This window comes from Raphanus sativus, unplaced genomic scaffold (assembly GCF_000801105.2).
Source record: "Raphanus sativus cultivar WK10039 unplaced genomic scaffold, ASM80110v3 Scaffold1393, whole genome shotgun sequence".
Lineage (NCBI taxonomy): Eukaryota > Viridiplantae > Streptophyta > Magnoliopsida > Brassicales > Brassicaceae > Raphanus > Raphanus sativus.
The window spans coordinates 12264-22528 of NW_026616705.1; the positions used below are offsets into that span (position 1 = coordinate 12264).

A 10265-nucleotide genomic window follows, 5' to 3' on the forward strand; every position below is an offset into this window, starting at 1 on the left:
ATGAAGTTGTTCTACGACTTCCTCTTTAAGAGTGTGTGTGCTCAGATCCCTGAAAAATGCTCCAATGCCTTGTATATTCCAAAAACAAGTCAACACATTAGTAGTCATATTATTTATTTGTGCATATTTTTGAGCAATGAAGAAATTAATACGTAATAATATATTACATGCAAGTGCTTTATGTACTTTTGTTGGAAGTAGCTCCGCAAATGCAAAGGGAAGTAGTCGTTGCATAAAGACATGACAATCATGACTCTTCATCCAGGAGAACTTTTAGCCCTTTTCAACACATCTAGAGAGGTTTGAAACATAACCATCGAGAAAATTCACAGCTGATGCAACCCAGTTGAACAACACCGACTTTTGTTCTGAAGACAATATGAATATCAGAACGGGAACTCATCCATTGCTTTTTATATGTAACTTGTTTCTTGAGCAAATATCAGGCAAATCCAACCTTGATTTTTTACTGTCTTTTGTCTTTTCTGAGACATTCAATATTGTATTCACGATGTTTCTCAAAATAATTATTCTCTATATGCATCACATCGAGGTCGTGGCGCAAAAGAAGATCCTTCCAATATGGCAACTCCCAAAATATACTCTGCTTGTGCCAATTGTGCGGAACTCCGAAAAAAATCAGGCATATTACCAGGAATATACCAATTACCACCACGAGGAACTGTTTTTAGAGCTCCATAGTAATCAATTTGCGTTTCAATTTGTTCTCCAGTTAAATAATGAGGAGTGTCTCTCACAACCCTTTTGCCTAAAAAAATTCTTGTTTCTTCGATACGGATGGCTAATGGGAAGAAATCGACGGTGACGATCAAACCAAGTTGTCTTCCTACCATTCTTCAGTTGAAACACATCTGTCATTCCATTACAATATGGACAAGATAATCTCTCATGTGCAGTCCATCCAGACAACATCCCATAATCAGAAAAGTCACTTATGGTCCACAAAAGCATCGCTCGCATCGTAAAATTCGTCTTCGTTGAACAGTCATACGTCCTCACCCCTGTTGACCACAAATCTTTCAGCTCTTTTATCAGTGGTTGTGGAAAAACATCAGACCTTTTTGGATAGTTTGGACCAAGTATTGATATGGTCAAGAATAGAAACTCCCGTTGGATGCATATATCCGGTTGCAGGATGTATGGCGTAAGAAAGACTGCCCACAGTGAATATTGTCTCCCTGACATACCAAAGGGACTAAATCCATCCGTGCATAATCTGAGATACACATTCTGGCTATTGCTAGCGAATTTTGGATGTACTTTGTTAAAATGTTTTCAAGCTCTTGCATCTGATGGATGAGTCATCTCACCATCCGTCTGAGTATACTCGGCATGCCATCTCATCTTTCCAGCAGTCTCCTCAGATTGGCACAATCTTTTCAATATATCTGTAATTGGTAGATACCACATCCTATTACGACCTCGTCCTTGCGGTTTGAATCGTGGCTTCTTGCAGAATCGACATTCTTCTAACTTCTCATCATCTCCTTAGTAGATCATGCAATTTTCGATGCAAACGTCTATCATCTCAGAAGGCAACCCAAGACTATAAACCAGTTTCTAAATCTCATAATAAAAATCAGCAGACACATTGTCTTTTGGCAATTACTCTTTAAACAAGTCTGTCCATGCATTCATGCAACTTTCAGGTACATCTTATCAGTTTTAATACTCATCATTCTAGCAGCCAACGAATTAGAGTGACCTTCTCTACAACCACTGTAAAGTTGCTGATTCGCAGCATCTAACATTTTATAAAACTTTTTTGCATATATGTTAGGTTTTTCAACTTCATCATCATGAGTTACAAATGCATCAACTACCATATCATGGACCCTATCATAATCTACCATCTGCTCCTTCTGATGGTAACTATGTTTATTATGCAAATGATCAACCGGTTCATCCTCATAATTTCTATTACTACTACTAGCTTCATTCCCATAATTATAATATTCTGCATGTTGAAACCATATATAATAATTTGGCATGAAACCTCTATTTATTAAATGTTTTGAAACATTTTCACGAGTTGCCAGTTTTGAATTGTTGCATTTCCAATAAGGACAAAACATCTTACCGGTTTTCTTGGCGAGCGGTGTTGAATCTGCTTGATGCATAAATGTCTCCAGCCCTTCGAGATATTTTTTCGTCACTATTCTGTTAACATCTCTATGAATATACATCCACTTCCGGAACTCGAGAATATTTCCATCATCCGACATTTTTTTCTTTCACGTTTTTAGTTTTTTTTTCTTTTGGGTTTCAAATGAAACAAGAACGACATATTTATAGGAAATTTTCGAAACTGGTAGATGAGATTTTACTAGGAATTTACGAGGAAATATAGGTACTTAGCTGAAACAAAACATGTTTCAACTAAAAATTAGGTAGACTCGAAAAATTTCGCCAAATTCACATAATATATTTCGTCGTAAAAATCACGTAGACTTAGCGTGTTTTTTACGTGGAAACCATATTTCCTCGTAAAATCCACGTGAATGATAATGGAAGTTTTCAAGGTTCCCAAGTCAAATGATAGTATAGAAAAGTTGTTGAACCACAAAGAACTAGAGATCTATAGCACCAAGAATACACAAACTCTCTTAATCTAAGCAAACAAGAAGATGGATGATGAGTGACAATCTAAGAACCTACTAATATGAACAAGGTGATCTCAAATTCAATCTAGAAACTAGTTCAAGAACTCAATCAAATGCTAAGGTGGATCCATGGGATTAGGGACTTTATTTTGGGTTACTAAGATCCAAGCTAGAGTGGCAAACTATCAAATCAACACTTTCCTTATGCCTAGACACAACACTAAACAAGCTTTATGCCTAGATGAATGTTTATTTACTAAAGCAACTCAAGCATCAAATTCCTTTGGTTGAATGTTACTAAAGCAATTATTAATATCAAGTCTGATAGCAATCTTAACACTTTTAACAACAAATTCCTTTCGCAAAGTGTGTTAAAAGCATTGAAGAGTTGGTTCATGCATTTCATCAAACACCTTCCGGGGATGAAATGCCTAGGGATCTATTTTAGTATGATCAAGACCAAAATAGCATTAAGAACCCTCAACAAGCAAAGAAAGAAATAGATCTAACACTAAACATCCTAGATCTTCACTTAGACACCCTAATCACCCTAACCCATGAATCCAAAATGTGTCTACCCTCTAATCTCCATGAAAAACCTTAAATCTATGTGAGATTCAAGGCTAATCATGTTTATGAGAAAGAGAAACAAGATTTAAGATGAAGAAATTCCTTAGATAATCAAAAGGTTCAAGCTTTTACAAAATGAGATAAAGTTTAGAGAGAAAATGAGATACATTAGGATTTTCAGAGGCTAAAACTATTTATAAGAGGTCCAAACTCGTTCTGGTTCAGTTGAAAACAATTTGTACATTTGAAAATATAAAAAAATATTTTTAAATTTGAGAAAACTTTAGAAAATATAATGTATAAGATAAAATAGTAGAAAAGTAAATACATAGAGTTTGAATATGTAACTTTATTTAAATATAAATAAAAAATACTCATTTAAAATTTAGAAATGTAAATCTTATATTTTTAGGAAGAGAAAATAAAAACAACGAAAAATACCTGTAAAATAAAGATAAAATAATGAGAAAAACATAATAAAAAAAAATTAAAGTCACCCCTATTTTTGTAGACTTCCAATGAAGTCTACTATATGAGATATTTTCTGATCTGAAAAATATGTACATTTGAAAATGTGAAAAATATGTACATTTGAAAGTGTGAAAAACTTTAAAAACAGAATTTATAAAATAAAATACTAGCAAAGTAAATACATAGAGTTTGAATCTATAACTTTATTTGAATATAAAACATAAAAATACACTTTTAAAATCTATAGATATTAAACTTAAAATTTTAGAGGGGAAGATTATAACCATGAATGAACCTACAAACACAAGATAATACTGTGAGAAATACATGATAAAAATTAACAAACTAGACAAAAGTTCATTTTTACATTCAAAGAATTTAGAGAGAAATGAGAGAGATTTAGACAGAAGGGATAGATTTCTAGAGAAAATGGAGAGAATTTTAGAGAGAAGTCTTTATAGTTTTTAGAAACTTGTGCAACTATTTTAGAGAGAGATTGTGTAATTTCATTTATATATGGAGAGAAAATTGTAATTAGGTTAAATTTATGATAGTGTAGACTTCTTTTGAAGTCTACTAAAATTGAAAATTTGGAGTAGATTTTATTGTAAGTCTACTAAGTAGACTTTTTTGCCAGTCTGCAACGATAAGGTTTGGTTTAAACTGGATAAGATTAGAATTTAGTTGGTGAATCCGGTTAGGTTAAATTTGATGAGAGTATACTTTTTCGTTAGTTTACACATATTTTTATTTCTCTATTTCCTTTATTGTTTTAGTAATTTATATATGAGTTACTAAATTTCTTTCTTTGTTTTCAATAATTATAATATATAATTTCACATTTTTGTTCATACAAAACTTAATTTAATTTAAAATAATAATTTCTATGTAAACACTAATTCAAGTAGATTTAATTGTAACATTTTGTTACTAAACCATAAACATTGTCAAACACATGGTTACCAAATTAACATATATTCTTTTAAATTGTGCAATTATATATAGTTTTAGTTTATAAACTTCATATTAATCCTGACATTGTTGATTAATTAATAATTTCACAAAAAATATTTCTATACATTTTTTAATAATGAGCTATATTTGATCAAATCACAATGTAGACTACAAAATAAATCTACATAATAGACTGTGTAAGAGGTCCACAGATATGTAAACTTTCATTGTTACTGTTACGTCTATTGTGTAAGAGGTCTATAGATATGTAAACATTTTTTTGTTATGTATAGACTTACAAATGACGGAAGCATAATATAACATTCTGATTTTTGTTTGGTCATAATATTAGAACCTTTTGTTACTAAACCATAAACATTGTCAAACACATGGTTACCAAATCAACATATATTCTTTTAAATTGTTCAATTATATATAATTTTAGTTTATAAACTTCATATTAATCCTGACATTGATGATTAATTTATAATTTCACAAAAAAATATTTTTATACATTTTTAAAAAATTAGTTAATTAGATCAAATCACAATGTAGACTACAAAATAAATCTACATAATAGACTATGTAAGAGGTCCACATATATATAAATTTCTTTGTTAAGTCTATTTGTGTAAGAGGTCTATAGATATGTAAACATCTTTTTGTTATGTGTAGACTTACAAATGACGGAACAATAATATAACATTCTGATTTTTGTTTGGTCATAAAAACTGATGTCTTGCATATTTGCATTGTTTTAACCATTCATTCATAAGCATTTTCATCATATAGAATAGGATTTAGACATGTTTATGTTGCATTTTGCATGCATAAGTCTTTATTAGGTACTAGAGTGCCAAGTGAGGTTATTGGAGACATTTAGATGCACTTGGAGCTCAAAAGATGTGAAAGGATGATGATTGGACGAGAGGAGCCTGGAGCGACCTGCAGAGGTCGCTGTGAGACCTCGCTCCAGCCGGAGCGACCTTGACGACCAAAGCTGGAGCGACCACTCCAAGTCGCTCGGCTTTACACGGCTCGAAGACGAAGAAAATGCCTCCGGAGCGACCCTCGCAGCGACCACCCGAGGTCGCTCCCGAGCCCAGAGCGACCTCTCGGAGCGACTGGCCGAGGCCGCTCCGCGTTATCAATGCACGATTTTTATTATTTTCAAGGACCTTTTTGCAATTTATTGTGCACGTTTTTGCACTGAAAAACCTAATGTTTAAGTATTCTTTGTAGCCACCATTGGCAGATTATCTTTTATCTATTGAAGAACACAAAACTCTCTCAAGAAAATTCTCTTTTGGATTTGATTGTTCTTGTGTTCTTGTGTTTTGTGATTTTCTCTTCTAGTTCTCTATGATTCATCTGAAATCCACCATGGGTTTAAGAGGAATCATGAAGATGAGTGAGTAATCACCTTTTGGATTCATGGGTTAGGGTGATTAAGGGTGATTAGGCTAGGTCTAGGATGTTTTAGGTGTAGATCATACTTGTTCCTTGCTAGTAGAGTGATCTTAATGCATCATTTGAGTAGGCCACTCAAAAGGTGATCTCTAGGTATTTCCCACCCAAAAGGTGTTTGATGAAATGCCTGAGTCAACTCTCCTAGGCTCTTAGTGTACTTTGCCAAAGATATTTGTTGTTAAAGATGCTAAGATAGCTAATAGACTTGTTAGTAATGATTGCTTGCATGTTATTCAACCAAAGACATTTGATGTTTGAGACATGTTAGCAAATGAGCATTCATCTAGACATAGAGCTTGCTTAGAATTGTGTCTAGGCTTAAGGTTGATAGTTTGATTTATCATTTACATTCCTTAGTTCGAAACCTGATCACCCAAGGTCTAAATCCCTATACCCATGAGTTCTCCTTTCCAATAGCTTAAAAGTATCATTTTTATTGCTTTGCTTTAGCTTTAATCATTAGTTTAGAAATCATCAAATCACTGGCTGCACTTAGATTAGGCAAATACTTGTATTCTCACTGCTTTGAGTCCCTCAGAACTGGTTCGACAACTTACTACCACTATACTATCATTTGATTTAGGAGCCTCAAAACTCCTAACATCAAATTGGCGCCGTTGCCAAATTCTGAGTTTGATTTGAACATTGAGATTTAGTCATTTGCTTGAGACTAAGTCATTTTTATTTTTGTAAGTTACTGATTCTCTTCTTCACTCTTTGTGATTTTCAGGTGTATGAACTTGAGGAGCAAGGGTACATCAAACCTTGTTCCAAGAGCCGCAGAAATCAGAGCTTTAGAGAGAGAGTGTGCTAGAAAAAGAAGAAGAAGAGCAACAAGCTTTACTGCAGACACAGGAAGCTGAGATGGCTGATCCACAAAATCCTCTGAACCCCAATGGAGTAAACAATGCTCCACAAGGGCCCCAACAGCGACCAGCTCGCCCCATTGGCACTTATGATTGCCCCAACATCCATGGTCCTAGACTTGGAATCCGAGCACCAGCTGTGGCTGCTAACATTTTGAGATCAAGTCAGGACTGCTAAACTGCATAGAGAACAACAAGTATCATGGTCTGGCTGTGGAGGACCCATTTGATCACTTGGATAAGTTTGACAGCTACTGTGGTATGTCAAAGACTAATGGTGTGTCAGATGATGTCTTAAAGCTCAAGCTATTCCCTTTCTCTTTGGGGGACAAGGCACGTCAATGGGAGAAGTCTCTACCAAGTGACTCCATCACCACTTGGGAAGACTGCAAAAGGGCATTTTTGGAGAAGTTCTTCTCTACCTCAAGACTTGCTAAGTTGAGGAATGAGATCTCTAGCTTCCAACAGAAGAACTTGGAAGGATTCAGTGAAGCTTGGGAGAGATTCAATGGTTACCAAGCTCAGTGCCCACACCATGGATTCTCTAAGGAGAGCTTGCTGAGCACATTCTACAGAGGTGCTCTTCCTAAGTACAGAGCCAGATTGGATACAGCTAGCAATGGGTTCTTTTTGGGGAGAACTGAGGAAGAGGCAGAGGCTCTGGTTGACAACATGGTTAAGAGTGATGCAGTCTACAGTGGAGACCATGACAGAAGCAATAGAGGTGATGACAAGCAAACAAGGAATGAGATAAAGGCTCTTCAGGAGAAGATTGACAAACTCATTGCTGATAAGGCCACACAAGCGCAGGTGAACTTGTTGGTAACCACAACAGGAGATACCTCCTACTGTCATTGATGGTTTGGGGGAAAGAAGAATTGTGTTTCATCAACAGCAATGGTAGCTGGTACAAGAAGGAACCCAACTTTCAGTACAACAACTACCAACAGAAGCCCTATTCAAACACCCAGCAGAATGGTTATCAGCCTCGAAACAACCAACAGAGCAACTATCAGCCTCAGCAAAACTCTTCTCCTAGCTCTTCTGCTCCTCAAGAGAGCAGCACTGATGCCTTGCTGAAACAGATCTTGGAGTCTCAGACTAGAAGTGAGAAGCATGTTGGCTATGAACTGAAGAATCTCCACTCCAAGATCGATGGAAGCTACAATGAGCTCAACAACAAATTCTCCAACCTTGCTTCTTCTGTCAAGAATTTGGAGAATCAGTTTGCTTCCATAAGCTCCCACCAGAACCGCCAGCAAGGATCTCTACCTGGAAAGTCAGATCAAACCCCAAAGAAGCAAAAGTTGTCACACTTAGGAGTGGTAAACAGTTGACTCCTGTAACCCCTCATAACAAGGTGAGGAGGTGGCCATCAATCTGGATGATGAAGTTGTAACGCCCCGCCCCCCATGGCTAATGGGCCACCCACGCGCCGCTCTCTCGGCCCGTGGGCCCCATCCCATACGACGGTCGATCGTTAATTTTCCAAGGCTCGAAATCATCGTTTACTGATCCTGCAATCACCACATGACCTTTCCCCGTTGCTTTGCCTCACTCACACGGTATCGCGAATCACTTCCCGATAGGTCACCCATCCTTTCACTACTCCATCCCAAGCATGCTTAACTCTGGAGTTCTAAACAGATGTGTGACGGAAAAGGTAAGTCAACTTTGGTGATATAGGTAGCCAAATCAATTCTCTTAAGCCTTTTCACATATCACAACTCGGGATGTTACAATTCACCCCCTCTCAAAGAACGCAACGTCCTCGTTGCGCTCCACGACAGGTCTCAAGACGCCTCTCAGGTCAGAACTGAGACAGCTAACCAGCTCTGATACCACTTGTAACGCCCCGACCCACCCATGGCTAATGGGCCACCCACGCCGCTCTCTCGGCCCGTGGGCCCCATCCCATACGATGGTCGATCGTTAATTTTCCAAGGCTCGAAATCATCGTTTACTGACCCTGCAATCACCACATGACCTTTCCCCGTGCTTTGGCCTCACTCACACGGTATCGCGAATCACTTCCCGATAGGTCACCTATCCTTCACTACTCTAGCCCAAGCACGCTTAACTCTGGAATTCTAAACAGATGTGTGACGGAAAAGGTAAGTCAATTTTGGTGATATAGGTAGCCAAATCAATTCTCTTAAAGCCTTTTCACATATCACAAACTCGGATGTTACAGAAGTGGTCATTGTTGATGAGAAGACAGATGCTGAGATCTTGGAGAAGATTGTGAAAGCCAAGGGTTAAAGGAAAGGTTAGAGAAGAAGATGGTGAATCTGCTGCTCCAGCAAGTGAGAGCTCTCCTGTCCCTCCTCTCTTAACCCAAGCTTTCCATTCCCTGGTAGATTCAAAGAAGCAGCTGCTCACAGAAGTACAAGGCTTTGTGTTGAGAAGCAGATGAGTGAAGCTTAGGTTACAATGCCCATCATTGATGCTTTCATGCTTATTCCTCAATACAGCAAGTTCCTGAAAGATGATGTAGCTGCTAAGAAGAAGGAGATGGAGGGCATGATGGTTCTAAGTCATGAGTGCAATGCCATCATTCAGAGGCTTGATTGCTCCAGAGAAGCTAGAGGATCCAGGATGCTTCACACTACCTTGTGCTCTTGGACCTATGGTATTTTGAGAAATGTCTCTGCGATTTGGGAGCTAGTGTCAGCTTGATGCCTTTGTCTGTGGCAAAGAAGCTTGGCTTCACTCAATACAAGAAGTGTAGGCTCTCTCTGGTTTTGGCTGATCGATCAGTGAAGTACCCTGTGGGCATCTAGAGAACCTCCCTTGAAGATTGAAGGTATGAGATACCTACAGATTTTTGTGGTGCTTGAAATGGGTGAGGAGGCTCAAGACCCATTGATTCTTGGGGCCATTCTTAGCTACAGCAGGGGCTATTGTTGAATGTGAAAGAAGGGAAGATTGACCTCCATTTGGGCAAGGAGAACATCCTCCACTTTGACATCAAGGAGAAGATGAGGAACCCCACTGTATTTGGACAGCCTTCACCATTGAAGAGATGAATCCTCCTCCTGCTGATGATCAATTTGATGAGCTACCCACCTGAGGAAGATGGGGTGTCAACTCCACTCTTGCACCTAATCCAGCCTGATCCAAAGGAGGCAAAGTCAAGCTAGAGACTAAAACAAGCTCACTTGGAGGAAGTCCATGAGTATCCTTTGTATATATTGCATTAGTATTTGCATTTTCATTTCTATTGCATAAAACAATGGGAAAGTGAAGTTGTGTGCAGGTATTGAGCATAAAGTCGGACACCAGAGCGATCTCATCGCAGCGACACCTC

General features: G+C 37.6%; 1 non-coding gene across 1 annotated transcript; it reads right to left on the reverse strand.

Annotated features, from left to right (window-relative positions):
- Positions 1-7390: 7390 nt before the first annotated feature.
- On the reverse strand, positions 7391-7497 carry LOC130504168 (small nucleolar RNA R71). Its single transcript, XR_008941165.1, has one exon. It is a non-coding gene; the product is annotated as a small nucleolar RNA R71 (small nucleolar RNA).
- Between the last annotated feature and the right edge of the window lie 2768 nt (positions 7498-10265).